This window comes from Cydia splendana, chromosome 6, assembly GCF_910591565.1.
Source record: "Cydia splendana chromosome 6, ilCydSple1.2, whole genome shotgun sequence".
Classification (NCBI taxonomy): Eukaryota; Metazoa; Arthropoda; class Insecta; order Lepidoptera; family Tortricidae; genus Cydia; species Cydia splendana.
This window is the reverse complement of record NC_085965.1, coordinates 9,312,077-9,339,914: the sequence shown is the minus strand read 5'-3', so window position 1 is coordinate 9,339,914 and position 27,838 is coordinate 9,312,077.

Sequence of the window (27,838 nt, the reverse complement as noted above, 5' to 3'; positions counted from 1 at the left end):
TCGCTCTCATGTAAATAAATATATTATTTATTTTTGTCATACAAAACCTTGGGTTAACTTCTCTTAAGTTATCTTCATTTATGTTAAGCTACCACAATGCTCTCTCACATTGTTATTATACTTACCTACATCATGTATCTACATAGCTTCGAATCATACTTAGTATATCATATCGGATAGTAATTTTACTCAAACTCATGTACTTACAATTATCATAAATTCTTTCAAAGTTCTATATTGTCATTAAATACTAGTTAAGTAATTTAGAATCAACGCATTTAAATTTACACACGCTCGTGTAAGTATAATATATCAAATGCATTATCACGTACATAATAGTGTCATTTAACCCATTTAAATTATCTCATTAACATCTCTTACATACACTTATGTAAATTTACTATAGGTAACGCACTCTGAATGTCATGACGAACTATCATCTTCTAATGTACATATGCTCATGTAAATTTACCATAATGTACGCTTACATTATGATGAACTGTCATCATCTTATTTACATATACTCATGTAAATTTACCATAATGTACACTCACATTATAAAGTACAATCATCATCAATTTTACATACGCTCATGTAAATTCACCATAATGCACGCTCACATTATGAAGTACTATTATTATCTAATTTACATACGCTCATGTAAATTCACCATAATGCACGCTCACATTATGAAGTACTATTATCATCTAATTTACATACGCTCATGTAAATTCACCATAATGCACGCTCACATTATGAAGTACTATTATCATCTAATTTACATACGCTCATGTAAATTCACCATAATGCACGCTCACATTATGAAGTACTATTATCATCTAATTTACATACGCTCATGTAAATTCACCATAATGCACGCTCACATTATGAAGTACTATTATCATCTAATTTACATACGCTCATGTAAATTCACCATAATGCACGCTCACATTATGAAGTACTATTATCATCTAATTTACATACGCTCATGTAAATTCACCATAATGCACGCTCACATTATGAAGTACTATTATCATCTAATTTACATACGCTCATGTAAATTCACCATAATGCACGCTCACATTATGAAGTACTATCATCATCTTATTTACATACGCTCATGTAAATTCACCATAATGCACGCTCACATTATGAAAAATTCTCATCATCTAATTTACACACGCTCATGTAAATTCACCACAATGCACGCTCACATTATGAAAAGCTCTCATTATCTAATTTACACACGCTCATGTAAATTCACCATAATGCACGCTCACATTATGTATCTGATATTTTATTTATCTCAATTAATCGACATACTGTCAAGTCCAAACTCTTAATATATCCTAATATACATGTTATTAAAACTTCATATTATGTAAACAAACTGCTTGTTCACATTATTGTGCACTAGCTTACTTGAAATAAGTATCTGTCTTGCCTTATATTTTTATGCTAATCCTCTTTCAACTGTATGACTTTTATTAACATAAACTACGAGTATCGTAAAATTAGTATCGTAAATGTAGCTGATAAATTATAATAACAAATAACTGTAATATTGCATGCCCAAATTGAGTAACTTATCAAAAGTTCAGTCTGTAACTTGTCAATAAAATATTTCTATTATAATATAATAATGTATTTTGATCACCTCTAAATCTTAAACTGCTCTGGTCTATCGAGTATCTTTATCCCGTCAAATGACAATTAATTTCTGTTATAATTGTCGATCATAATAAAACAAAAAGTTTATATTTCACAATATTTCTCTGTAGCCACTTTTAGAATAATTTGACTCCACTGATTACCCGGTTTCTGTTTACCTTTAGTATGTACCTAAGTGTACTATTTTCAATTACCTGCTTAAAGGTAGTCAACCTTTCTCTCTTTGCTCATGGAGATATCTCTTTACTCAGAAGGAAAAAAAAACTACTAATCTGATTTAAAATTCTGTCACTTTGCGAACTTACTACTACATCATTACTTACGACTTACGACGGTGTAAATTGCTTACAATTTTACACTGAATAGTAACAAATACGAAATACTTCTCGATAATGTATGAAAATCTGTCGTGCTATGGAAGTTAATTTAAGCTTCAGACGTCAGCAGGTCATAGTTTTACGGTCGCTAGGTATACCTATTATCAAACGCAAGAGGACTTAATCAATTTTTAAATATTAAACGCATTCATGTTCATTACGTTCTTCAACTGGCTCAAGAACTAAAATTCAAATAAATAATATAATTATTTCGAGTCGAAGTTAAAACAAATACTCAAATTATGACAAAACATTGTTATGAGAGAAAAAAAAAACATTTATTTTAACACGCAGCTCATTCGGACAATACTCAGAATCACACAATATCTGCTCTATAGGTATACATATAACTTATCTCTCTTTCTATTTTACCATCTATTTAAAAAATCTACATACCTAATAGTTTGTATTATAGAGCTCAACAGAGATCAAAATTAATTTCTAACTTGGATTATAACGCTGTGTTACTTTTTAGCTATTTGTACGTTTTCTTTTATTCCCGACAAGACCACTATAAGTTCAATCGCGTTAGGATATATGTATTAGATTAGACATGAACAATTCAAAGAAAATATTGGTCGCATTCTCGGGACTAAACAAAGATCCGTCGCGTTGTCACGAACTCGCATATTCAGATCAGGTCCTTAGAAACTACTAGTCATACGACACTTTGAAATGTATCAATCGCATGTTCGCATTAAATAATTCTCAATTTCAATGACGTACACTCACGTCAAAAAAAACATTAATTTCATCCAATTCTCAACTACCTCGACGTACGCTCACGTCAAACAAAAATCAATCTTACCGGTTCTCTAAAAAAATCGGTCTTATAGTGTCATCAAATATAGCGTTTACTTATTTACCTACCATAAACTCATGGTCACAACCTTTAAATATCAATTCATCTCTAAAGCGGTTTTTTTTTTACCATACTACACAAAAATGCGGCGGCCTCATGTTAGCCGGCATAGCACCGCAGCTTACTTTAAGCGCTTGCAACTTTAATGGAATTTACAAGCTCATACATCATTTTAAGGTATTATCATTACGCTGTAGTCACCTACTCGTAAGTTAATATCTAATTCTTATAATCACAACTTGTCTTGATCACAACAAGTTAAACGTTTGAAGATCCACATGAACCTTTCTTTCTGCATCATCTAATAACCGACAAAACGCTTTTTAAAACACACTATATAGGTACTGATACTGATACCCGATGGACTATGGGACTATGGGGTCCATCACATAACGTTACCTCTATAGTCCTTAACCCTTCATTTTCTTACTAAAAATAGCAAAAATACAAATTAATTAAAATTCAGTTGCTAACGAAGAAGCAATACGAGATACTTTTAATGACTATTATTTACCTACTCGGGAGTTTTAAAGCTACCTGCAACTTCATCATGCATTCTTTTTGAAAATTTCTTATAAATATGCAGGTAGTTATGTACTTACAATCATTCACCAAAAACTTAATATCTGAAACATGTAATCGTCCCAAACTCATGAAATAAAATACTTTTTAATTCTATAACTTACGTTTCATAAAACGTAGGATTCAATATAAACCTTAAAATCCCATTGTGGGTTAGTGGTACGTTAACACTTCTGATTTGTGATGGTTCTACTAGTATAGTTACTTTACTATTAATAATACAACAATGAAGGTACTTGCAGTTACTCTGATCTGACCAATCCTTCACGATGTGTCCTCTTTGACCGCCTCGACTCAAGTGCACGAACTGCCCGAGCCTGTCCAACTAGCTCCGTGTCCCCACTACCTACCGTGTTGCCAGTCGTATTATGTTATTTTCCCAACCACCCCTGTATTAATCGGGGTAACGCAATAATGTTGCCACATTAAAATTATTATTCAACGCTATCTTTAATGTAAATATAAATAAATCATGACAATCGTGCAGTACTTACATAACAATATATTATAATTTATAATATATATTGTATGTATACCTTTTTACATACGACGAGCGACCCACCCCGGCTTCGCACGGGTTAACAAATTATACACCTAAACCTTCCTCAAGAATCACTCTATTGATAGGTGGAAACCGCATGAAAAACCGTTCAAAAGTTTTTGAGTTTATTGCGAACAAACAAACAAACACACAAACAGACAGACGCGGCTTGAGACTTTGTTTTATAAGGTGTAGTGATATTAACCAATAGTAAAAAGAGTGAAGTTTTTTTGTGAGATATCATAAATCAGCATTATACTAGATGACAGCAAGCTTAAAGGGGCCCACTGATTAACAGTCCGCCGGACGGTATCGGCCTGTCAATTGTTCGGAATTGTCAAGAATTTGTTCTAACTGACAGGCCGATACCGTCCGGCGGACTGTTAATCAGTGGGCCCCTTTACCCAAAATACTAATGTGCACATTCGTTTCTATGCCTCGTTCAAGTACCAATAAAGTTGCTGCTCTGTACTAAATGATGTATGAGCTGCTAATATTGTCGCTGACTGTTTAAGTTGATACCAGTTTGCAGTTTGCACTAAAACGGTATAAAGTTCTATAGCCGGGTTAAAGATCACATAACTTGAACAGTTTTAATTGTAAAATTATGCATTTGGCACATACAAACCATTGGACGTTTATACGAATAATGTCCAATATCTATTTTATTAAGTACAAGGGTTAATGATTTAGGGATAAAGGACTTATACATGTTTCGGTCTTATGTCGACCGGAACAACTGTCAAAAAAAGGAGTATATTGTTTTCAGGGTTTATGTTTGTATGTCAGTGTTCTTTATTCCACTATAACTTCTGAATGCCTTTCATTTAGATTGACATACGTATACAAATTGTCACGTTAAACTAGTAAAAAGGAATATTAAGGAATTTTACATGACATAATACATCTAAATTAGTTAAGTCAATGTAGTTGTCTATATTATTTTTGAAATTTTTGCATAAAACGGACCGTTGTAAACTATGATCCCATTTGACGTATATATAGAAACACGAAAAGCCCTAACTACATTTTTCAGTGGTCATTAATATAGCCAATAGGCCTGATGACAAATTTTGAAAACCCTTTTAATATCGTCGGTACACTTGTATTAGTTCCGAAAAACACTATATTTCAGTTATACTCATAAGATTTAACATAGATAATTGCATTTTATTATACCTAGTTTAAACTTCGCGCGAAAACGCCTCGCATGCCATTTGTGACGTCATCATTTAGTTGGTGGTAGGGTGGTAGATATTGTTTACATACTTACAGTTACGAATTTCCCTTGAATCCGATGATATTGTTAATTCAGCACCATATATTACGATTAGGGATGATAAATACATTACCAAAATTTATCACAATAACTCATTTTACACAAAAACTCTCACACGGTTGCAGTTTAAGATGAATATTTAGATACATGTAAATTTTGAGTGAAAATCACCGAACGCCGGTTTTACTTTTTAATTTTTCATTTTTTCTAGTTACGACAGCCGACATGGCAATGATAGTTCCATTCAGCCAAATAATTAAAAAAGTTTGTTGTTGAAATATCGTATTATTTAGCATTTTATTTAAATAATAACAAATAGATATCTACTTTATATCGTGTAATAATATTTTTTGGACGTAATAAATGTTTAGTGGCGAAATAACATTTTTTTTGCACCTTTCGAACTCTTTGGTGCCCACGTATAGATTTCGGTCAATGAGGTTGTCTATGTTGCTCTAAGAAATATGTTATGGATTGATGACGTCACTGTTTGGAACGTTTCTGATTGGCGTTTCAGTAAAAATGGCCGATTGGAGAATTTTGCACTTTTATTTTATTGAATATATTAATAATCCTTCAGTTTATACTGAGATTGGGCCATTTTTTAGAATCATATTAACATATATGTTTCGTTGAAACCATTATTTCCATGATTCTTTGTTACTTGCAACAGGCCTATTATGTAAAAACAATGTCCAAGGCTGACTGTAATGTTTTGCTTTTTTGAATGCTAAAACTACTACTAAAAGGGGGCTACTAAGTTATGGTAGCCTGAGCAATTTTTCCGTTTTTAACCTTCGAACTAATTAAGTATGTTAGGTAATGTAGGTACTCCTTCAGCAATTATTATGCATCTTTTTTTCGAAAGTAATCCCTTTTCCATTTCTCCATCTTCTCTACAATGAGCTGTATACCTTTCTTTTTCAAATATAACCGTTTTTTTATGTAACATACCTAACAGTTGAATATTTTATGTAAAAGTTACTTCAACATTAAATGTATATATATTATTTTAATTTCCACGCAACTAGAATATGTATGTTAGTACAATTGTTGCGCATTGAATATAAATCCAATAACCCTGTCGCCAAGCGTGCTATAAAAGATCAATGCTTTACCTAGTTTGGTAGAAATTATTCCATCGATAGTTCAGAGATCACGTCAGACAGTAATTGTAAAGTTATGTGGTTGAAACAGCTGTCTGTGTGTAAGAAACAACTTGGTATTTCTCGGCAATAGCATTTGCATTACTATTTATATTGGCATAACAACGCTCTGGACAAAAAATATAGAAAACTGTCGATAAATACCTTCAAATAGCAGTATTTGATAAACGAACTTATCAAACTGATGTACAACTCGTTTTTAATTAGCCGGGGTAAAGTGACATTCACTTGACATGTTTGTACATGTGTGATTGATTAATGTTGACCAAGTACAGTCAGAACCAACACAACCATTCTTTAATAATTTAATAAAAAGCGATATGTCTATATATAGGTACAATACCAAAACCGTCAATATACGATATGTCCTGGATATGTCAATATCCGATACATATCGTATCTTTAGCAAAATTTTGACGTATCTTTAAGTTCGAATCAGGCCATGTACGAGTAACATATTTTTGAACGCGAACGCGAACTATAGAGATACATATATCCCGATTTGTAAAAGTATTTCAGTGTGGCAGACACTTTTGGCACCTTGTTTCATCCACTGTTATTGATGCTGACTGTACCCAAGTGTTCCTGTTTCATTTCTTTCTATAATATAGGAAAAAGGAGAGACTTAGAGACATGCCAAAACGTTGAAACACTAACTTTTTTTCGGCGGCGTCAAAAACACCTACCGCACGTTTTTGTCCCATTTCATAATCTCTAGAATTCGCCGTCGGACGAATACCAGTCTTTGAAGAATTACCTATCAAACAAACATATTATAAAATGTGTTATTTGTCTATTGGTGTTACAAGAATGTTATCTCTTAATCTAAAGTTAACTGAACGGTGTTAACTGAAGCGGTATTTGATTGACAACTGACAAACCAACGTAGAACAACGTTGAATAGTTCGTTCGAAGCTTTCAGTCTGATGACTCATTTTTTATCGTAGAGAGACTTTCTGAAAATTAGAATTTTGAGAAATTGCTACATAAATTAATAAATTACATAATTACATAATTAGCAACATACATCACTTTTATGAAGATGTAAATTTTACTTCCTTTGGAATTCAAATGTTTCTAATGAAACTGCTGCCTAGTGTACCGCAAAATCTTCCATAATCCAGAATGCAAAAAAAATGGTCCACATAATAATCCATATACCTACCTAAATGTATGAAACAAATCGTGAAAATAAGTTTTTTCATTATTTTCGCCGTAAAAAATGCGTTTAATTAGGTATTTAGTTGCTATGCAATTTTATATCATTATAATTATAACATAAGGAACGTACCTACCTAATATTAATACCTACATGTACAAAATTAGAAAAAAATAATAATATGTAAAGTTTTAATTTATTAAGCTTGAATATGTTTACAAAATAATTGGAAGTTTCACATTTATGCATTAATTTGTTGTTGTTGAATGTGTTTAATAAACAAACATAATATAATACTTTTCATGCAAATTAATAAAATATGTAGATAATAAAATAGTAGGTAATTAAGAATATACAACAACTTTAAACTCTCGCGTTTTGTACACATATTTAATTACACAAACGGGTCTACCGCGATATAATTTCATTGTTTTTACCTTTAATTCCGACGTTTCAGCTGAGTTGCACCAGCTGTGGTCACGGAAAGACTGACGTCCCAACAAATGTCAACGGAGATATTAATAAAACACCACTAAACTACCCGAACATTTTTATAAACTAATTTCGGGTAGTTTAGTGGTGTTTTATTAATATCTCCGTTGACATTTGTTGGGACGTCAGTCTTTCCGTGACCACAGCTGGTGCAACTCAGCTGAAACGTCGGAATTAAAGGTAAAAACAATGAAATTATATCGCGGTAGACCCGTTTGTGTAATTAAATAAATATACAACAACTTAAAAATTCACGCTTCGATAGCAAACGGTAAACAACGAATCGTTGTTACGTTAATACTTAATTTAATTGAAAAGGTTATTCTCAGATAGACTTGACCTTTTTTTTCTTTTATTACCCGTATTTTTATTACACTATGCATACATTAAAGACTAAACTAAATAATAGATCTATAAATTATCGTTGTTCAACCTATGCCGTTACCAACTATTATTTTATCAAATGGTTAGAAGTATTAAAATAGTTAAAACTCTAAATATTTTGTAATAATATGTATGTTGTATGTTACGAGTACGTATATCATCTTTGCGCTTTCCAAAGCGGGACATGTGCTCGATTTTTGACTTATAAGTAGTAACCTAGCAACAAAATATATGTAAAAGGTATTTATTTATTAAAATTAAAACCGCACACATATGTCAGACTTAGTAAATGCAACGACTATATGTAACGATGAGGCATGTAACCAATTATGAATATTAAATGAAAATATTGGTTTTTATAATTAACAAATGAAATGCTATGTGGTCACCTGTATCATTCATGTTTAAGTTATAAAGGTGTTAAACCTAATTAAATACTTCAATACTACGATTATTATTGCATGTTTGTAATTTTTTTTTGTAATAATAATTAGTTAAGAGGCGTAGGGATGTGACGACCCCATCGCCCGCTGGTTTTACCAGTGCAATCATTCAACGCAGGGCAGCTTGTGGCGAGCTGTTGGGGATTAGCGACCTCACGTACCCGAGTGCTCCTGGAGAGTTCTGTTACCCGCAAGGAGGGTGGGTGGGACAGGATTCTCTGCCTCTGGCTTGCCTTAGCCAGCCGGCCAGAGTGGAGTCGTTAGAGCTATAAGCTCCAGGGGTGGAAGTGAAATATGCATAAGACGCGAGTTGGCACAGTGGCTGTTAACAGCCACTGGGTAGAAAGCGGCGCACACCTCTCAACACCCCTGAGCCGCTCACACCGGTGTTGCCCTTGAGCCATCCTAGATGTCGCTTTTTGTGGGGGCCCATCTTGTGAGGGCGAGTCACCGTCTGCCGGAAATAAAATTGCATATCGTTTTATTAGGCAAGCGTCCGGTTTTTTACCCCATAGCTCAGTTCTTAGTCCATCGCTTTCACCCAATAACCTAGTTCATTTTAGATTCCATCAACTCTCAATAGTCCTTACACCCTGGCGGGTACTGCCTCTGCGTGCGTCCCATGACACGGGCAAGGGCAGCCTCCGCTCGGTGTACCCCTTACATTTCATTAAAGTGTCAAAAGGGCCTCTACGTGTTGGCTTCGGCTCCGCGCACGCCTCCCAAAGGTCCAGAATACCATTGTTCCGTGATGGGAAAGACATACATTAGTTAAGATACTAATAGTTTTAACTGTTTAGTGTATAAGATCCTCTTTTTAGGGTTCCGTACCCAAAGGGTAAAACGGGACCCTATTACTAAGACTTCGCTGTCCGTCCGTCCGTCCGTCCGTCCGTCCGTCCGTCCGTCCGTCCGTCCGTCCGTCCGTCCGTCTGTCACCAGGCTGTATCTCACGAACCGTGATAGCTAGACAGTTGAAATTTTCACAGATGATGTATTTCTGTTGCCGCTATAACAACAAATACTAAAAACAGAATAAAATAAAGATTTAAATGGGGCTCCCATACAACAAACGTGATTTTTGACCAAAGTTAAGCAACGTCGGGAGTGGTCAGTACTTGGATGGGTGACCGTTTTTTTTTGCCTTTTTTTTTGTTTTTTTTTTTTGCATTATGGTACGGAACCCTTCGTGCGCGAGTCCGACTCGCACTTGCCCGGTTTTTTAAATTTATATGTGTGGTGCTGTATGTAGATGGTTTTTGCAACGGAGTGTACAATGAAAATTCATGTGAAGGAAAAGTACAAGCGTTCTATAATATAATATATAGCTTAATTGACAAGCACTTTCCTTTTAAACAAGTAAAACTACGGAATCACCAAAAGTCCTGGATTACACGGGGAATTAAAGTATCATGCAGAAGAAAAAGGTCATTACTATTAGCAATGCGTAAATTTAGACATGATAGTGATCTTAGGCAGCTTTACAAGTCTTACAACGGCATCTTAAAGAAACTAATTTTTACAGCAAAAAACATACACATTAAAAATGCTATAAAAAGGGCAAAGTCAAAAAGTAAGGTAATATGGAGAATAGTGAATCAAAATACTACCAAGAAGTCAATTTCTGATAAAAGCAAAATCAAACTCCGTGTTAATAATGATATAATCGATGATCCTACAAGAGTAAGCAACATTTTTAATGAATACTTTATTAACGTGGGTAAAGCCTCCGATATCAATACAGATCATGGTAGTGAACATATGAATCTTTTACATAACAGTCACATAAATAACACTAAATCTCTTTTCATGTCACCCGTTGATGAGTTTGAAATCATAAGAATCGTCAAGTTACTGAAAAACACAAGCTCATGCGGTCCGGATGACATAAGTACGACGTTGATCAAATATAACATAGAAGCTATTTGCGCACCGCTGTGTGACATTTTCAATACGTGTATTTGTGATGGGATTTTTCCAATTCAATTTAAAACTGCAAAAGTGATTCCTTTGCATAAAAAAGATAGTAAAGAGGAGATATCGAATTATCGTCCTATTTCTTTGTTGACTGTACTTTCCAAAATTTTTGAAAAGGCTATAGCAAATAGAATTATTAATCACTTCGAAAAATGCAATTACTTTTGTTCTCAACAGTTTGGCTTTAGACAGAATCGAAACACAGTAGCAGCTATTACTGAGTTGGTCCTAGACGTTATGAACAATCTTAACCAAAATTATAAATGTGCGGGTATCTTTTGCGATTTAAGCAAAGCTTTCGACTGTGTAAACCATAAAATTTTAATTGATAAGTTGCAATATTACGGAATCCGTGGAACGACTCTAAAATTACTGACATCCTATTTAACGGATAGAACCCAATTTGTTCAAATAGTTGATGTAGATAATTCCGGTTGTGTTAGTTATGTTAATTCTACTAAGAAAGCAATTGACTGTGGAGTCCCCCAAGGATCTGTCTTAGGGCCTTTACTATTTATTATTTTTGTCAATGACTTGCAATCCAATATAACTCATGGTACACCTTATCTTTACGCAGATGACACAAGTATAATAATAGGTAATGAAAATATTAATTTACTTGAAACTCAAATAGGCGAAACTTGGGAGGAATTATCCTATTGGTTTGAATGCAATGGTCTTAAAATAAATTTAGACAAAACTATATATTCTCCTTTTCTCAGACACACAAATAGCATATCGTATGATTTGCCTCTACCTGTAGCAAAAGCCGATGATGTTAAGTTCTTAGGTATACATTTAGACACACAATTGCGCTGGTCCAGTCATATAGAACTACTAAGAAAAAAATTAGCGTCAGCCTGTTACACCTTGAAAAGCCTCTCTAAAATATTAAGCTCATCTGCACTTAAAACAGTTTACTTTGCATATTTTGAAAGCCTAATGAGATATGGCCTTGAGGTCTGGGGTAACAGTGTCCATGTGAAATCTGTTTTAATTTTACAGAAAAAAGCTGTGAGATATGTTGATAAGGCGAGGCCACTTGAACATTGCCGTCCTCTATTTGTGAAGCATAACATATTGACTGTGATATCACTGTACATATACTTAGTCTGTATTTTTGTATATAAAAATAAGAACCGATTTGTATGTAAAAACAAAAATAGACACCCTAGATTAAGGCATAAATTTGACATACCATTACCAGAATCTAAAAATTATATACATTTCAAAAAAAGTCTGGAATACATGGGAATTAAAATTTATAATTTTTTAAATGAGGACATTAGACAATGTGATAATATTATTGACTTCTGCAAAAAATTGAAATCATTTCTAATAATAAGACCATTTTATAATCTTAATGAATATTTTGATAACGTGACATTTCAATTGTACTTAATTAGGTTATTATTTTAATTTAAGTTAGTCTAAGATTTTGCATGCCATATTGTGGTAGACCATACATGCATGTATACAATAGCTACAATATGTACCTATAATACCCCAATGACATGTAACCATGACAACTGTGTATGTTCAAGCAAAAAAAAAAAAAAAAAAAAAACGTTTTTCTATTCTATTCTTCTATTCTTAAACGCTGTAGCTCCGAAAGTTTGAAATGAAAAATATTTATTACTTAATGCTTGTTCTGAAAAATATAAAATGAAACTTAGATATAATTAAGCAAAAATACCTCATATTAATAAAAATATTTACAGAATACAGGCAACACCAGTTATAACAACTGTCTGCTTATTTCTTAAAAAAATCTTAGTTGTTGCGTGACTATGTTACTATTTTGTATATCTTAAAGTGCACGATGTTAAATGCGAAATATTTTGCGCATGAAACATGGAGCATTAATTTGGTGCATTTATTGTGAATAGAATAGGTATTTTTGTAATTCTGAAATTATTTTAGGTATCCGAATTAAAGGCTACTCTGATGGATGTATCTTGTAATAACTTAGCTACCTAAAAGTAATAATAGTACATTATTGTCGAGGCTCGGAAGTAGCTACTTGCAGGCTGAGGATTCGTATTAAACGGACGACCTTGGGAGTCCGTTTAAATGAATCCGAAGCCAGCAAGTAGCCTTCCAGCCGAGTCATATATAGTGCTTTTCTCAAAAATGGTGCAAGAAATATAAATACAATAGAAATATTTCACAGAAGCAACGTTCTCACGTATATATTTTCACAGAAAAAAGTAGAATCAATTGAAATAATTAGCTTTGCCGCCTTTAATTTTTTAATTAAAAAATAAAAGTGTATTTTTCTGCCGTAAATACGCCAACCTATTTGAGACAGCTAAATAGTCGCGGTACCAACATTATAATTATAAGTACTAATCATCTGTTTGGCTGTTTAATGGGCCTGTGCCTTCATTTGATATGGCCATTTTAACTTTTAAAAAGTTTGGAACACGACAAATAATGGAATTTGTATGCAACATTGCAGTCCCAAAATCGAGACTGCAATGTTTTTAACTTTTTAATTTTCGACTGACCATAAACTCCGCGCTTCGCGACCAATTTTTTAAACGGCAAAGTCGACTTTGCCGTCCATTTTTGAGAAAAATAACTAAATGTGAAGCCTTGTTTATAAAACTGCGCGCGCAGCCGACAACCCGTCATGCGCACGTCAGCCAAGTCGCTTCTTTTAAGCGTGAAATTTCTCGGAACAAGTGTTTATCTTCTGTTTTGTGTTAATAATACGGCAATTTAAATGGGTGGTTACATAAACTCACACTAAAATACATTTCTTTTATTAATCTTATAGGTAGTCCGTTTACCGCTAGTACCTATCTATGTAGGTACCTGTATCGTTGAAATTATCCCTACCGCGATTCTTTACATCTCTAAATTTTACATTCAGGTTGCATACTTTTCATATTTCTATGGTTTAAGAAGCTTGATGACCGAAAGATATCACAAATCGGAAATAAATATATCTACTTAAACTAGTCACAACTACCAAGAGGCCTGTGTTCAATTTTGACCCTAGTTGGGAGGTTTTACGGTACACGATTTGACTTAAGGTGAACGACCGGATTGCCGGGCCATGGTTAGTTTTATCCTCATATTTACCACTAGATTCTGCCCACAACTTCGTCTGCATGGAATAATGATGATGATGAATAAAAACTATCCCAAGTCCTCCCTCAGGTCTTAAACTATCTCCAAACCAAATTTCATCTAAATCGGTTCAGCGGTTTAAGCATGAAGAGGTCATAAACAGACAGAGATACTTTCGTATTTGTAGCTAATATTAGTAGGCATTAATTACTTGGTAGGTAATGCAAAACATATGTGCGAAATAAAATAAAAACGTACACATTACTAACACAGTTCAATAGGTAGTGTTAATCTGTTAGGTAAATTTAAATCGAATAAACTGTTGATAATTTTGTTGCGATTTCTAATTACATACCTGGTTGCATATTTATTTCATTTAAAGTTATGAGTTTAAATAATACATACTCGTATATACCTATTTAAGTATTTAACAATGAAACGAACTTCTTCAAACTAACTGTAAATATTTACTTAATGTTTTTTTAAGTTCTTACTAGTATCTTATTTAACACACCTAATTTTATATTGCAATTAAAAGTAACTTGTACTTGATAATCAATTAATCATCATCCCAATTTTTACCTATTTTCGTGATTTATATAATTAATTATATGACCAGACAGTTACTAATTAGATACTCGTAGGTACATTAGTAACTTATTATCTAGTATTAGTTCTAGTAGTAGTGGTATTAGTTTTCTAACTATTAAGTTAGAAATTAAAGAAAAACCACGGCACATTTTCATCAAACATAGCTTTTAGTGTCGAGGTCAAATAATTTCCCAGTATTTTAATATCTACAGGTACTGCGTCGCACGAAACATCCTGCTACAAGTTATCTTAAATGTCACAAATTGAATAATGCCTCATTATTAAAGGATAATAATATTAATAAGTAGATAATTGGACTCACCTGTATTTTAATCACTTATCACTTCACATCACATCACAAACACACACGCACATCAGCTGTTCGCAAGGTCGTATAAAAACACGAATGAATACACTTGAATTAAAATAAGTCGCTATTATATTGTATAATAAACTTTATTAAATTAGATTAATACAATAATATAAAAATTAATGGAATAATTATTAACTTAAATGAAAAAATATTGTTTTATTAAGATATACATAGAATTATAATCATTTTTTGCGCAATTCGGAAAATTTAATTGTATATCAACTGGTGAATTGCTAAGTCACTTAGAAGCACTTTCTTACAATTTTCTTTTTTTTTTCAAATAGTTTTTCACTTTCAACAGAGTACCGAAATGAGCAACCGTTTTTTTACACAATCATAATTAACCAACCGAGTTCTATTATAACGTTAATTTCGACTACTATATTAAATAGTTTTTTTTTTCGTAACAGTGCTACCGGTGTCGTTCGCAGCGCGTGCGCGTACGCCGACGGCGCGGCGACGAATGAGAAGCCGAAGAACTATTCCAAGCATCTCCCAACATCTGTGCAAGTAACGGAAGCGGGGTTATCGTTCCGTACACGAGATTAAAATTTAATCAATTTTGATCAATAGGCTAAGACCGTAAAAAGTCTGCAGCGATTTATATAGCCCACGCAGTGCAAGTGTCATTTTAAACGTCAAACTTCTATGAAATTATGACGTATACATAACACTTACACTGCGTGGGCTATCAAATCTGCTGCATACTTTTATTGGTGCGACTTTATTAAACTGTGGACGGGTTAAATTATTTTGCAACAATTTAAGGATTATTTTGTGGAAGTTTCACTTTTTTACTGCTTTTCTGTGTCCGTTTGCAGCTGAAGATCCCCGGGACACCCAACTTTTTAGTTGTGAGTTCTAAACTCTTAATAAAGTTGTAAACATGTGACGTATTCAAGTAGATGGGTCAAAGAGGTTCGGGAAAACTTTCGTCGTTCTGTGGACATTACAAAAGTGGAATATTTGGATACATTTTTCGAAGCCTTTCATCATACAACTTGAGACGTAGAAGGTTTTAATATACCTTTGAAGAAAATTAGGCTTGAAAATCGGCGTAGATATTTCATGATATTCAATAGGGTATTTTCCTACTAGCCAAATCAGTTTCTTTTTTAGAACTGTCAAAACGATTTGCTAATATGGAATTTATATGAAACATTACATCGTGACGTCACGGTCAACTCACCTACTTTTTATATTTCTATCCGATTTATTAAATAAGACTTGTGATTAAAAATGACTGCTATCTATGTTTTCCTAATAATTATCTGGTGCTTTATTTCATGCATGGTGTGAAATAATTTATTTTAAATACTGGAAAATACCCTATTCAACAAAGAAGTTTATTTTATGACGCATAAGTCGCATAACCTTATTAACCCCTCCTCCTCTTACCAAAAAGTTATTGACCCAGGTTCCTATAGTTCTCTTTTGAAAAATATTAGGACGTTTTTTAACTTCTTTATTTGTTTTCACTTCCTTATGTTTGTATTGGACCGGATGGAATGAGTCGATTGCCATAATTTCCTAAATTGATGTTTACATTCTTGACTAACCGTTTCGTTTTGCGTAAAACAACATTGATTTATTGGCTGATAAAGTTTTTACCGGTTATAAGTGTTATAAGCTAGTGTTAATGATTATATTTTTAAGATTAAATCTTTATAGACCCATTCGGTTTTATAGGTTCTTAATGTAATTGCAAATTTAATTATATTAAAAATTGAGGCGCCAGGTATTTTAGAACAACCGAAACGAAATAAACAAACTAAACTTAAGTGTCAAGTAAGATATATTTATAATTCCCACTAATTTTGTTTTAACATATTTCTTTATAAACATACGAATATTGAAAAAAATGCGGTATTCTGTTGAGAAAAAAAATTACAACGAATATTTTTTTTACACCCAGCTGCAAAAGTGCATGGCCACTTTATGAATAAATTCCATTCATAATGTATCCATGCTATTTTGCAGCTCGCTTAACATACCATACGACAAGCACCCAGGACGGCTACCGTGAAAATCGAAAATCGTCAATTGCGGGCATTTTTCTCTGTCACTCTAATTACGCCTTCATTGGAGTAAAAGAGAAAGATCCCCGCAATTTGCGAATGTCTGTTTTCGCGGTAGCCCCTCAGATATTACTAATCGGTATTGGGCGTCGTTTCATTGAACCTAAGTAGGTACGAATACGAGAATGAAGTCCGGGCAGTAAAAGACATCGACGCGCTCCGAGATCGAAACGAGAAACGAGACGCGTCGATACCGTAAAATGGGGTGAATAGGCGCAAAACTGACATTCAAACCTCGACAACATTTTATTTTTACATATGCAAACTGAATGGTGTATATAATAAGTGTTCCGGACGTTTGTATTTTAGTGTTTATTTTATTTTGGGTAGTTCCATTTCATAACTTTGACGATAAACAGGAAATCCCACCTCACCCCGTAGTCCCTAGTATTTGGGGTAAGTTGGGTGACTTTGGAAGATTGTTGGATCGTTTTTTTTTTTATTATGAGTATTACTATAGCTCCATTTTAAATTGGAATACATTATTTTTGTAGCAGTAGCCTTAAAATCCCATCTCACACCCCTTTCATCCCTTCTCTTCCCATTCATAACCCAACTCTCCCCGTGAACCCTACTCACCCCATTTTACGGTGCATATTATCTTTTAACCTTTTCGACGCCGTGTCAAACACAAAAGCTATCACTCGGACGCCACGTCACCGAAGTGTCAAAACTGAAATTGAACTTTATGCATATGCACGTAGGTCTATGTTGCTCTGTGGTCTGTGACCGATTAATCCATCTTTGGCGTTGGCGTCCAAAAGGTTAAAAGTAGAATAATCATTCTGTTTGAAGAATATATAAAATTGGCGTAACACCTGTCTTCCAGACAGTACCTAGACATTAAAATTAATGACGTAATATTTCATCTTTCCCTTACCTTGTTACTATGTCAGTTACTATTAAATTAAATATTTAACAACTATATTAACTAGAACCTAAATGATTATGTACCTAAGACCAGTAAGACCACCCCTAGGGTTGTTTTTTATAAGTCTATTTATAAAGTATAAACTATAAACAGTTTTTACCCTACGACTAAGTAAGTACCGAGGGTGAGTTAACATAACATTAGATACATTGTCGGGAACCGATAGACTATCTCGCACAGACTCCGCATGATGCAACGACATGACAAAGACACGCTATTGCTTTACAAGTATATCTCCTTGGGAACACTGGAAATCATACTCACCATCAACACAAAACACAACACTACATAACTACAGAGTAAGTAGCAAAACTATTATGGCTATAGTCTTCTGTAAGGTGGAGTTACTTCCCCAGTTGGGCTGCTCTACTCATTTTTTGTTCATTCGAAATTTACTTACATATAAGTATACAGGTTGATTCAGGAGACGTGAGCAGGACTAACACTGCGTTCACATCGTTCATTATAAGCAACTGTTTCGTATTAGTATTAGTGAGGTTAACGTTAATTTTGTAGTCGTGTTAAAAAAAAGTTATTTATTTTTTTACGACATTCATTGTCACCCTAAAATTAGAATACTAAACTACCGATATTCTGTGTCAAATTGAATGTCATTACTGTCATCACGGTCTGGTTACTTTTGAAAACTCGTATCTCACTCAAGTTTGACAGTTTATTTTCTTCGTAATCAAAATGCCATTACGGTTAAAGAGGTTTTATGTTTATTAATTAGGTCCTGTAGGGTGACCATGATTGTTGAGAATTAAATTTGCCCTCACCAAAAACTTCAAAAATAGGGAAAGTGTTGTTGTTTCTCCTAAATACGACGGTGATCGATCAATTATCAGTTACTGAGTGTGCAGGATTAGTCCTGCTCACGTCTCATGAATCATCCTGTATACAAGTTTGTAGACTTGGCCACAACTGAAGTACGTAAAAGCAGAACAAATATTCTATGCCGAATTTTAATATATCGAATTTTATTATTCCGATTTTTAAATGCTCGACCCATCAAAATTCCGATTGTCGTAATTACCGAACGATGAAAATCATGAAGTTTTATATTTCCGAATAGTAAAACCGACGATTTTTTAAATTCCGAACCACATAATTCCGAATATAACAATTCCGATAGGGAGAAACACCGAATTTACCATTTACGATCTTTGATGTCACGAATTCCGAATTGTCATAATTCCAAAATTTTGGATTCCGATTAGACGTGATTCCTATTTTTTAAATTCCGAATAACTATATTCCGAATTTGTTGTTAATAAATAAAGGTACCTACGTTTCTACGGGGGGTAGCAGTTCTAACCTAACCTAAACTTACTTTTTTACAAACAGTTATTTACTGTAGGCGCGCAGTTCTAACCTAACCTATACCTACTTTTCTGTAAGCAGTATGTTTCTAGGGGAGGGAGGGTCGCAGTTCTAACCTACACCTACTTTTCTAGTAGCAGTTGGTTTCTGTAAAGGTCGCAGTTCTAACCTAACCTAACCCACTTTTCTAGTAGCATTGGTTTCTGTAAAGGTCGCAGTTCTAACCTAACCCACTTTTCTAGTAGCAGTTGGTTTCTGTGAAGGTCGCAGTTCTAACCTAACTTAACCCACTTTTCTAGTAGCAGTTGGTTTCCGTAAAGGTCGCAGTTCTAACTTAAGCCACTTTTCTAGTAGCAGTTGGCTTCTGTAAAGGTCGCAGTTCTAACCTAACCTAACCCACTTTCCTGGTAGCAGTTGGTTTCTGTGAAGGTCGCAGTTCTAACCTAACCTAACCCATTTTTCAAGTAGGAGTTGGTTTCTGTGAAGGTCGCAGTTCTAACCTAACTTAACCCACTTTTCTAGTAGCAGTTGGTTTCTGTAAAGGTCGAAGTTCTAACCTAAGCTAACCCACTTTTCTAGTAGCAGTTGGTTTCTGTAAAGGTCAAAGTTCTAACCTAACCTAACCCACTTTTCTAGTAGCAGTTGGTTTCTGTGAAGGTCGCAGTTCTAACCTCACCTAACCCACTTTTTTAGTAGAAGTTGGTTTCTGTAAAGATCGCAGTTCTAACCTAACCTAACCCACTTTTCTAGTAGCAGTTGGTTTCTGTGAAGGTCGCAGTTCTAACCTAACCTAACCCACTTCGCTAGTAGCAGTTGGTTTCTGTAAAGGTCGCAGTTCTAACCTAACCTACTTTTCTAGTAGCAGTTGGCTTCTGTGAAGGTCGCAGTTCTAACCTAACCTAACCCACTTTTCTAGTAGCGGTTGGTTTCTGTAAAGGACGCAGTTCTAACCTAACCTAACCCAATTTTCTGGTAGCAGTTGGCTTCTGTGAAGGTCGCAGTTCTAACCTAACCTAACCCGCTTTTCTAGTAGTAGGAGTTGGTTTCTGTGAAGGTCGCAGTTCTAACCTAACTTAACCCACTTTTCTAGTAGGAGTTGGTTTCCGTAAAGGTCGCAGTTCTAACCTAAGCCACTTTTCTAGTAGCAGTTGGCTTCTGTGAAGGTTGCAGTTCTATCCTAACCCACTTTTCTAGTAGCAGTTGGTTTCTGTAAAGGTAGCAGTTCTAGCATGTCCAAATGATTTAAATGCATTTTTTTTGCAGATCAATTTTAAAAACGGCTGACCATTTAATTACTTCCCTTTTGAAAATCACGAATTCCATTATTCCGAGTTCACAAAAGATCGAATTTCTGAATTCCGAATTATTTTAATTCCGATCGGTCAATGATTTTTCGAAGGCTGCTATTTAACTGATCACCAGATTTAGTAAAATTTAATACCAAAAAAATCTATTTTACCACCCTAAAATAATGAATGATCACCAAAATTATAACACCATTTTAATGTGAAATGATTACCAATTTTATTACATTTTACTATCCTTTTAAAGGAAATGACACCAAACTAATCATTATTAACCCAAAAATAGTAAATGATTACCAAATTTCAAACCCCATTTTAATGTGAAATGATAACCAAATTTTTACATCTTGCTATCCTATTAAAGAAAATGACACCAAAATAATCATTGTAAACCCAAAAATAGTAAATGACCACCAAAATTAGAACTCCATTTTAATGTAAATTTATAACCAAATTGTTAAATCTTGCTATCCTATTAAAGCAAATGACTCCAAAATAATCACTGTAAACCCAAAAATAGTAAATGACCACCAAAATTGTAACCACATTTTAATTCAAAATGTGCAATTATTTAATATATCGTTATCCTATTAAATTAATTAATCCACTTCGTCACCTTTTTCTAGTAGCATTTTATTTCTGTAAGGGTCGCAGTTCAAACCTAACCTAACCCACTTTTCTAGTAGCATTTCTTTTCTGCAAGGGTCGCAGTTCAAACCTAACCTAACCCACTTTTCTAGTAGCATTTCTTTTCTGTAAGGGTCGCAGTTCAAATCTAACCTAACCCATTTTTCTAGTAGCATTTGGTTTCTGTAAGGGTCGCAATTCAAACCTAACCTAACCCACTTTCCTGATAGCAGTTTGGTTCTGTAAGGGTCGCAGTTCAAACCTAACCTAACCCACTTTTCTAGTAGCATTTTGTTCCTGGAAGAATGATTATTTTGGAGTCATTTGCTTTAATAGGATAGCAAACTTAACCCACTTTTCTAGTAGCATTTCGTTTCTGTATGGGTCGCAGTTGAAACCTAACCGTACCCACTTTTCTAGTAGCATTTCGGTTCTGTGAGGATTGCAGTTCTAACCTAACCTAACCCACTTTTATAGTAGCATTTCGTTTCTGTAAAGGTCGCAGTTCAAACCTAACCTAACCTACATTTTTAGTACCATTTCGTTTCTGTAACGGTCGCAGTGCTAACCTAACCTAACCCACTTAACTGATAGCAGTTTAACTTACTTTTCTAGTAGCATAACGAAATGCCACTAGAAAAGTATTCGGTGCGGGGTACGGGGGGTTGAGCGGGAGGGGCTAGTAATTTTGGCATCAGTTTACTTTATTTGGTAGTACCTATGTATACATTTTTTGGTAATCATAGTGGTTTATTTAGGTGAAAATATCGCATTAATTTGGTCTTCAAGATTTGGTGATCATTAATGATTTTTGGTGATCATTCAATATATTTGGTATTTGAATACAATTTGAAGTGCAGTCGTAATTAAAACGGTGGTACTTTTGTATTTTTAGGCCTTATGTTTTTGGTGTTCAGTAATTTTTTTTGGTAAGCATGATTTTGAATTTAGGGTACCAAAGTATTTTTTGGTGGTCATTATATTTGCAGCCTTTTTCGAAATAGACAAATTCGGAAAAAATATTTTCGGTTTTCTTTTAAATCGGAACTTTAAGCTTTCGTTCATATGACAATCGGATTTTAAGTATTCGGAAATAGCGCAGTAGTGATTTTCTTCTTTCGTGGTTTTCAAAGTCGTGATTTCGATATTTCGGACGTATAAAAAATCGTGATTATGAAAATCGAGGTTATGAAAGTCGGAAAAACATATTTCGGAATATTTGGGTGGTCCCATTAAATTAGTATCTAAGCTTTAATGAGGCTGACAAGTTTTTTTATTGGCTAAGTGCGAGTGGAACTTGAGCAATGATGGCGCTCGAGTGAAATTAATGTGAATTTAAATTAAACTAGTAGGCTAGAGTTGCTTAACGTTTAACATTGATTTATTTTATTTCTCTTTATTAAGGAAATCATTCACCGTTACAATCATACATAAAGTTACTACAATTAGATAGACCATAATGCTATAAAATTTGCACTGCTGTCACATATGAGTGATTTGCAAAAAGTCGCCATCAGATATATTAGAGCGGCCAATCTGAACACGCCTCTATTGTCAAGGCGTTAGAGTGTGTTCAGATATTTTTGAGCACCTCGACAACTCCGATATATCTGATGGCGACTATACATAGTTAAGGACCTGTAATTATTCTAAAGTTGATTGATTTCATTGTGTTACGACAATTAAGCCATTTCTATTTAAGTTATATCAATGAAACTGATTTTGCGTATGCTATAGACTTATATGTGTATGAATTAAGTACAATAAAAACAATACAATACAATTTACATGGTTAATTTTCGTAACACAAATGAATAAATAGTGAATAGAATCAGGCGTTACTTTGCGGAAATCCATACTAATTAAAACCAAAATATTACTTTGCTAATCCGCGAAAAGATAACGTGCTAGTCAATCAGTGCTAACCCGTTATACTTACTTGCGTATTTTTACATGCAATTAATATTCCCACCCTCCCACCGCAAAAATAAATACGCAAATAAATATAACAAACCACCACCAAAAGAATAAACCTCGACACGTGTTTCGCCTCTCTACGAGGCATCCTCAGGAGTTGTTGACGGTCTGACGCCCGGCAACGGAATGACCTGTCTAGAATGGTCGGCCATATTTATACCTTGACCACTCCCCCTACCGTGCAAGTGTGAGTGAGATGGAAAAATTCGTAATAACGGCGATGACGCAACATTCAATTGTTCGTTAAGAATCATGCCCCTATTGTTGTACCTAATTATTTCCAGTTGTTCCAGAACACCCAAACGCAATCCCTTTTCGCAAACATGTAAAATATCAAAAGAATGATTCTCAGATAAAGTGTGACCTGTATCTAATAAGTGCTTTGCAAAATTGGACTTCTCTGGATGGTTATGTCTATATGACGCAACATGCTCTTTATACCTAGTAGTGAAACTACGGCCCGTTTGCCCCACATACACTTTATTGCAATCGTCACAGGTAAGCTTATAAACTCCAGACTTTTTCCCATTCTCGATCTTATCTTTGCCATTGCAAAGCTTCGAGTGCAAAGTATTATTTGTCTTAAAGGCCACAGGAATGTCGTTAGACTTCAACATTTTGTAAATTGCATCAGACAACTTGCCAACATAAGTTATGCTCGCTTTATATTTCTTAATCGGTTCAGAGGATCGTGCCGCATACAACATAGTGTTGACCATACTATTCCGCTTTTTCCTGATGATACCATCCACAACAGACTTATCGTAACCATTCGAAACTGCTAAGTGATAAATATTATTTAATTCAATCTGATAGTGTTCATCAGAAAGAGGCACAGTCAACATTCTATGCACATAACAATGAAAAGCAGCCAACTTATGCTGCCACGGATGCGTGGAAGAAGCCGGGATAACTGTATCGGTATGTGTAGGCTTACGGTAAATTTTGAACTGATGCCTGTTGTTTACTTTAGTGATTGTTAAATCTAGAAAATTCAATGAGTTGTCTTGCTCTAGTTCCTTTTTAAACTTAATTTTTGGATGCTTACCATTAATTTCAGCAATAAATGCATCCAGCAGGCCCATACTACCCGTCCAACAAATAATCAAATCATCCACGTATCTAAAATAGTATAATATATTATTGTTGCCCGCAATATGCTGGTTCTCAAAATGGTCCATAAAAATATCAGCCATTAAAGGACTTAGTGGTGAACCCATAGCCAAACCATCACTTTGCAAATAATACTGTCCCCCAAATCTGAAATAATTTTGTTTCATACAAATCGCTGTTAGATCTATCAATTCATCTACTTCCCCTGGATGTAAACGTTGCCTTTCAAAAAGACCCTTAATAATCTCCAAAGTCTCTCCATATGGCACATTTGTAAACAAACTGTCTACATCCAATGAAAGAAGAACAGCATTATCTGGTATGTTAATGTCCTGGATCTTTTCTATTAACTGCAAGCTATTTTTCAAGCAATATTTCGGCTGGAACTGGGACTTGTCTCTTATAATGGAATTCAACCTTTTTGCCAAATTATAAGTTGGCGCACCCAAATATGAGACCACTGGACGAACTGGGATATTATCCTTATGAATTTTGGGAAGTCCATAAAGAATAGGAGCTCGTGGATTCATAGGCACAACCATACTCTTCTGATGTTCGGTTTCAAAAACAAATGAAGAATTCTTAACTGCTTGTCTAAGATCTTTCTGGAACCCTGGAGTTGGGTCTCTTTGCAATCTCGAAAATCCGTCACCTTGAATAAGGTCTAGTACTTTCTGATTATACTGTCCCTTCTCCATAATCACAATGCAGTTGCCTTTATCTGCCTTTGAAACCACCAAATCACTGTCTTGCACTTTCTGTTGTATAGATCTTAGACAAGCAGTTAAGAATTCTTCATTTGTTTTTGAAACCGAACATCAGAAGAGTATGGTTGTGCCTATGAATCCACGAGCTCCTATTCTTTATGGACTTCCCAAAATTCATAAGGATAATATCCCAGTTCGTCCAGTGGTCTCATATTTGGGTGCGCCAACTTATAATTTGGCAAAAAGGTTGAATTCCATTATAAGAGACAAGTCCCAGTTCCAGCCGAAATATTGCTTGAAAAATAGCTTGCAGTTAATAGAAAAGATCCAGGACATTAACATACCAGATAATGCTGTTCTTCTTTCATTGGATGTAGACAGTTTGTTTACAAATGTGCCATATGGAGAGACTTTGGAGATTATTAAGGGTCTTTTTGAAAGGCAACGTTTACATCCAGGGGAAGTAGATGAATTGATAGATCTAACAGCGATTTGTATGAAACAAAATTATTTCAGATTTGGGGGACAGTATTATTTGCAAAGTGATGGTTTGGCTATGGGTTCACCACTAAGTCCTTTAATGGCTGATATTTTTATGGACCATTTTGAGAACCAGCATATTGCGGGCAACAATAATATATTATACTATTTTAGATACGTGGATGATTTGATTATTTGTTGGACGGGTAGTATGGGCCTGCTGGATGCATTTATTGCTGAAATTAATGGTAAGCATCCAAAAATTAAGTTTAAAAAGGAACTAGAGCAAGACAACTCATTGAATTTTCTAGATTTAACAATCACTAAAGTAAACAACAGGCATCAGTTCAAAATTTACCGTAAGCCTACACATACCGATACAGTTATCCCGGCTTCTTCCACGCATCCGTGGCAGCATAAGTTGGCTGCTTTTCATTGTTATGTGCATAGAATGTTGACTGTGCCTCTTTCTGATGAACACTATCAGATTGAATTAAATAATATTTATCACTTAGCAGTTTCGAATGGTTACGATAAGTCTGTTGTGGATGGTATCATCAGGAAAAAACGGAATAGTATGGTCAACACTATGTTGTATGCGGCACGATCCTCTGAACCGATTAAGAAATATAAAGCGAGCATAACTTATGTTGGCAAGTTGTCTGATGCAATTTACAAAATGTTGAAGTCTAACGACATTCCTGTGGCCTTTAAGACAAATAATACTTTGCACTCGAAGCTTTGCAATGGCAAAGATAAGATCGAGAATGGGAAAAAGTCTGGAGTTTATAAGCTTACCTGTGACGATTGCAATAAAGTGTATGTGGGGCAAACGGGCCGTAGTTTCACTACTAGGTATAAAGAGCATGTTGCGTCATATAGACATAACCATCCAGAGAAGTCCAATTTTGCAAAGCACTTATTAGATACAGGTCACACTTTATCTGAGAATCATTCTTTTGATATTTTACATGTTTGCGAAAAGGGATTGCGTTTGGGTGTTCTGGAACAACTGGAAATAATTAGGTACAACAATAGGGGCATGATTCTTAACGAACAATTGAATGTTGCGTCATCGCCGTTATTACGAATTTTTCCATCTCACTCACACTTGCACGGTAGGGGGAGTGGTCAAGGTATAAATATGGCCGACCATTCTAGACAGGTCATTCCGTTGCCGGGCGTCAGACCGTCAACAACTCCTGAGGATGCCTCGTAGAGAGGCGAAACACGTGTCGAGGTTTATTCTTTTGGTGGTGGTTTGTTATATTTATTTGCGTATTTATTTTTGCGGTGGGAGGGTGGGAATATTAATTGCATGTAAAAATACGCAAGTAAGTATAACGGGTTAGCACTGATTGACTAGCACGTTATCTTTTCGCGGATTAGCAAAGTAATATTTTGGTTTTAATTAGTATGGATTTCCGCAAAGTAACGCCTGATTCTATTCACTATTTGAAAACGGCTTGCGTGGCCGAACAGGCACGACTTTATGTCAAACTAACCAAACAACATCGTGCAGCTGTCCAGAATGTTTGGTTTAACCAACAGTGCAAGGTTTTGAATGTTGTTCCTAATTACATCCATTTCCGCTGTAGTAGTACTTCCAGGGCTGCTAAATTGGCTATTAATAGGGCTCAGAAAATATGGTTGAACGAAGAATCTCGCCACTGGTTTTCAGTAAGGGATAATTTGAAATTGCATCTTAAGGTGTTATATTCAGAACTTTCATTTAAGTTGCATAATCTCGAATTCGATATTCTGGACCAGAAGGCGAGATACTTTGCTTCTGAACTTGCACACCAGATGTATACTACCCAGCTTAACAAATTGCATAGGTTAACAGAGTCGAGTTCTGGTTCATTTTTAAGGAGAAGGGATGTGCAAGTAACAACTCACCATGTTTTCCATCCTCGAGTCAAGAATTTAACTAATGTGGAGTTCTCAGAAAATGAAATTGGGCTTTTAGATAAAGGTTTGAAGTATAATTTCCAGACAAAAATTACTCATAGAACATTAGAAAATTTGGCAGTGGATTCTGAGGTTGCAATAGTGCGGGGCCGTGGTGATGTAGATACAAAGACCATGGTGGCTAATGTTATCAAGAGTACTAGTCCAGCACAGGGTGCGTGTGTTGATTCTGATGTTTTGCTGCTAAGATCTATACAACAGAAAGTGCAAGACAGTGATTTGGTGGTTTCAAAGGCAGATAAAGGCAACTGCATTGTGATTATGGAGAAGGGACAGTATAATCAGAAAGTACTAGACCTTATTCAAGGTGACGGATTTTCGAGATTGCAAAGAGACCCAACTCCAGGGTTCC